The 5,526-nt window shown below is 43.0% G+C and overlaps 1 pseudogene; it reads right to left on the bottom strand.

Moving 5' to 3' along the window:
• Positions 1-5,526, bottom strand: part of LOC102380385 — a 65,026-nt pseudogene that overhangs the window by 24,320 nt on the left and 35,180 nt on the right.

The following is a 5,526-nucleotide window of genomic DNA, read 5'->3' as shown; positions in this document are numbered from 1 at the left end:
AGGGCTGAGCCCATGCCACTCAGCCCCTCTACATTTTACACTGGTACCTAGAGGCAGTTCGGTGAGTGGATGGGGTTGGACAAGCCTGGGGTAGCGATGAGACCCTCCAGTCTAGGCAGAGAGAAGTAAAAACATCATTTTCTTCCTCTCTACGGAAAAAACCAGCCATAAGGGCAAAGGTCAGAACATGCAAGGATTTGCCAACAGGAAAATAATAGCGGCTGCTCTCCCAAACAGCTTGCAGCCAATTTTATAAGCAGCCAAGCTTGCTTTAGAGGCAAGTGGAGCAGGCAATTATATAGGGGGAGTGCTCTGCAAACTCCAAGGGCATCTCCACAGCCTCAGCAGGTGTAACCAAACTCTGGCCAAGTGAAAGTTGCAAGGTGAAACTATTCTAATGGGCTTTTTGTCCAGAGCTTGCAGGGGGCACTCCGAGGAAGCGATGGTTTCTGTGGCTCAGAAAGAGCCTTCTGCTCCAATGTTTGTTCAGCTGAGTTACGGGATTGTATAACTCTCACTCATCCGCCCAGCAGTTACAAAGCAATGTGCATTTAAATCTAGGAACCCTTTATTTATGTATTTACCTAAAAACAAGTAGCTAGAGCCAAGATAAATGGAGTTTCAGCAAGACTACTATGAAAATAACTACAGGTTCCCATATATCATTTCACTTTTTCTCTCCAATTTAGTCATTGACTATGGCAATTTTAAAGTATTGTGCTGTAAAAGCAAAAGAAATAAGACAGAGTATAAGACCTCTGCCATTATCCCATCCTTCACAACCCCACAGACATCATTTTGCTACACTGCTTGGGGAGGTGCCATTTTAATACAGCTCCTTTAAATATAATCAAATCTATTTTATATTCTGCTCTAGTGCCCATCAGGGTGCTAACATTATAATAACATCACACCCTACTGGTGTTCATCTTCAAGAGCTGTTTGAGCCAGAGGCTGAATAAAGATTTTTCAGCTACTCTGGCATTAACTGCATTTTATAGTCACTTAAGTGTAGTGTAACTTTAAAAATGTATATTTGGTTCTTGTATAATATACAACACAAGGGTGAACTGGAGAACACCCAACACAATCAGTTATCTGCAGACATCCCATAGATGCTGTATCTGATTTACCAGCAGGTATTCAGGGCTAATAAAGGAGATTGGTATCAGGGAGGTGAAAAATGTCAGTACAGATGGGATGCCAGCGGATCAGAGCACTGAAATCATTGCCTGAGCAACCACACGCAGCTACCATTCAGTTTAGCTAGGCTTTGCAGCTAATAACACCATGTTGTCGTAGTAATGGCTACAAAGGCAGGGACAATCTGGAATTAAAAGGAATGAAGAGTCCATGATACACAGCAGGGAAGTTTGAAGAGAGCTCAAATCCATTAAAGCCCATGTGTAATTTTTAAAAACAGGTTACAAAAAAAAAGGGTGGGGAGGAGGGGAGTGCTTGAGAGGAGCTGTGTAGAGAGATTTAGGATGAACCAAATGAAGCTTACCGACTTTGTAGTGTATGCAGCCTTCCAAGTCTCCCACGGACACCCAGCCTTGTCGCTTCTCCACTTCTGGATCATTGTGCAAAATCTTGTTTCTTAACCATGATAAATAATAAACCCGCAGCTTATTCTTTTTACCTGACATTTACAGGAGAGAAGGTGAGATATACTATTTTAATTCTGTGCAGTGCAAACCTGCAGTATTCAGTTGCTGGAGCTTACATGATGCAGTGCAGGGAGCTTTTACTGTTACAAGCTGGGCCATGCGAGAAGAGAGGCTATCAGTGCAGAAGGTAATACTGTGTTTTGTGTTGACATCTTACATAGAGATCGATACACTAATGACATGCCAGCCCTCTCCATATCTGCACTTATATTTTTTGCCTCTTTCCCAAGTTTTCATGCAAAAGTCTTTCCTCCACCATAGAATTTTTTTTTTCGTTTGCACCTAAAAAGGCTCTCCCAGGGCAAAGGGAGAATTACAGACATTTCCTTAAAAAGCCATTCTGGTTAGATACATTTCTTTAGCTCTGATTACTTTACAGCCTCTTGTGATAACATCTGTTCTCTTTTCCTGGTCGAGGTATTTATTTCATCATTCTTTACCTTTGGATGTCAGAGGCATATAAGGTATATAGCAATCTAGACTCTGGAAAAAGGCTCCAGATGTTGCATCACATAGAAATTTGGACATAGGCCATCAGGGAAGTATAGTTTTCACCTGTTCTACATATGCTGTGTCCAGTCAGCATATTAAAAGAAGCTAGTTCATCCCTATCTGTGTGACGTTCTGATCCTGTAAAGCACTGACCATCCTTAACTCCCCCTAAGGTCAATGGAAGTCATAGACCTCAGCAATTCTTGCAGTCTTATGTACACAGGGGATGCAGATTTTGTTTTGGTTAAGTAACACAACACTGATACTAGTTTGCAGGGCAGGGAATGGCTTGATTTTGTAGCTTGTTGGCTGTACGGTAATATTATATAACGAATAAACCCAGGCTTCCTCAGAAACAATGGGATGATTGTAGCCAGTAAGTTTTAAGAGTCCAATACACAGGCCACATCCAGACAAGTAGGGGCATGAGCTGGCAGCGGCACAAATAGAAGTTGTGGCTGCTACTTTGTGCCTGAGTGCACGCCCCTGCATGTGTGCTTTGTTGAGGGACAAATTGTCCCACTGTGGGCAAACTGCCCTTGCCCAGCTCTTCCCAGCTATTCAGCCAGGGAGAGCTGGAGGCTGGGGCCAGCATCTGTGCTGGCCTAAGCAGTATAAATTGGTGGCCTGGTAGTGTGCTTGGAGCAGCAGGAGAACAACTCAGACAGCACAGAGGCCTGGCTGGCAGCCAGAGCATTGCTCTGGAGGGCCAGGCCTCTGATACCCACCTTTTTTGTGTGGTTTGTGCCATTTTTCCCCCCAGTGACTTTTTTTTTTTTTTTTTACTACCAGGGAATCCCAGGAGCAAATTTTGCCACTGCACTAGAAATTTGTAGCAAATTTTACCATTTACTGCATGCGGTTTGTGGCGCCACAAACCGTGCGCCCCTGCTCGTCTGGATGCAGCCGCTTTGTATATCTCCACAGACCATTTGACATATTAAACAGGTAGTAAAATGTCCTGAATGTCCTCTGAATCTGAAACGAGAAGGTCTTAGCAAGTGACGACAATACAAATGTACTTTCCTGTGAACAGCTCCCTTACGGTGTCCTACAGGAATCAAGTGTATAACCTACTTTACAACCTAATTCTTTGTAATTTCTTCCCACCCCACAGTGGAACAGCTACTTTTAGACAGCGAACAAACCTGAGATGGTAATTAGCACATGGAGTCCTTCCAGAACATCCATTTGCTGGAATTGTCTCCTTGAAATCAGTGAGTAAACTCGTCCTTGACCACTTCTGTCCAGCAGCCACAGCCCATTCTCCGTGCCCACTAGTAAGTTTACTCCTGTAAACAGATGAAAAACAACCATAAATCATCCGCTGAATCACAGCCCATTTCAATTCTAATTGCTTTTCTGTAATTGATTCCCTTCAGTCTTCTGTTTCTTAACTCGACTCGTATTTTCTCCATCACTATTCAGTCAACCTCCTGATCTAAGGGACTTAAAAAATCTGATCCTCTAAGCATACACTTGGGCCCCTCCCTAGCATAATATTTAAGTACCCCTGTCATTTCAGCTTAAGTACTTCCGATGAAGTCAACCTGTACTTGAAGTGCAAGGAAAATGTTTTGTGGATGAGAACTTCCAACACCAACTGTGACCGTCACACAATTTCTACTAACCCTCTCAGTATTATGGAGGATGATTTCATTGTCCCTTTGGATGTACAAACCAGCCCCAAAACTTCACCCTCAAATTCCATGACATGTGCAGAATGCAATAGAAAAAGGATAACAGATGCTAGGAAGCGGGTTTTTCAAGAGTAAAGTATTCTGTGTTTTTAAAGATAGTTCTGAATACCAAATTAAAGGAATTAATTCATCCAAAAACTAATTGCTCCCACAGAAGTTAAGGCTCCAGTGAACTGCTGACATAAACTGATTTACCCGGAACAAGAAATCTGTTTGGCTGGCATGATCAGTACATTTCCTAATCGGTAGGTTCTACTGGAAATAATGAAACAGCATAAGGTATCGCACTGCAAGATGCAAACATTTGTATTGGCAACACTCTGCCGAGGACCTGGCACTCTTCAGCCTGAGCACGCACATAATTACAGACCTTGCTACGCAGCTGTGTTCTTAATTTAAAATCTTGGCCTCCTTTAAACACACATGAAGCAGAACCCGTGAAACTGTAAACTGGAAATTTGCATTTCCTTTGGATAACGTTTCTCCCATTTTATTCATAAGTTTTATTTTTCATTTCAAGCTCAGGCTCAACTGGAGGGAAAATACTGTGTCAGCTCCTCGGACCTCCTGCTTTTCTTGTTAGATGGATGATTAAAACAATCTGAGTACATGGGCACTGAGAAATGGGGACCAGGTCCTTACTGGTTAAACTGGACAACTCCACCGGAATTAGATTGGCACCAACTGAACATATGGCTAGAAGTTTCCTTTATAAAAGGGTGATCCTACAAGGGATCCCTCTTGGGAAGTCAGTGAAAGCAGGACTGATGTTTTCACAGGATCAAAGTAAGACAAGAATATTGATCTGTGTGAGTCTGTAGCTGATAACGTGCCCACAGAAAGACTCCATGGAGCAGGTAGTAGATGTGAGGGCAGGGCACGAACTGCAAAGGTTTAACATTTGGAATTACTGCCACTTGAGGGATCACTTGGCAAACCTCTGCACTTCATTCTACTAAGGAAGATAAACTAAGTATCATGCAACTCACTGTGGGAATTTCTCTGACAAGACCTTGAAAACCTTGATCCTATGGGAGGAAATTATGATCCCTTGGCTTTTTCTATGAGTAAGATATTAATTCTGCACCCTAACCAATGTGTCCTCCCACCCTGCTGCAGGGAACTCAACAGTAATTCATCTGGCTTTCACCTTCCACCTCCGGGGTGGCTTCAACTGAACGGTGTGTAGGCATGTAGCCAATGAATCACTTTGGAACAAACAATGCAATAAACCAATGTAAAATCTTAACTTAGCAGGCACTGTCAGAAATACGCTCCCTATCTGTTTTTTACCTGTACATATACCTGTCTACATCTAAGCTTACCCCACAAAGCAGCACAAAGGATCTCCGAGTTAAATTTCTTCTTGTATTTGCGAATTTCTGGACTGTCGCTCTGTGGACGGATATTGGTCGGGTTGACATTGACAACAGAGCCTTTCCTTGCGTTTTCTCTCCTGACAGGTTCTGGTTTTGCACTAGATGCTGGGAGAAAAGACATACAGAGTCATGAAAAATGGAAGCCACCCGTAACACTGTTTTCAGCGGTGGCAGATGACAGAACAAGGAGCAATGGGCTCAAGTTGCAGCAAGGGAAGTTTAGGTTAGATATTAGGAGAAACGTTCTCACGAGGAGGGTGGTGAAGCATTGGAACAGGTTACCCA

The sequence above is a fragment of the Alligator sinensis genome, unplaced genomic scaffold (assembly GCF_000455745.1).
Source record: "Alligator sinensis unplaced genomic scaffold, ASM45574v1 scaffold1399_1, whole genome shotgun sequence".
Lineage (NCBI taxonomy): Eukaryota > Metazoa > Chordata > Crocodylia > Alligatoridae > Alligator > Alligator sinensis.
The sequence above is the reverse complement of the archived record's forward strand: the minus strand, read 5'-3'. Positions and strand labels throughout refer to the sequence as shown.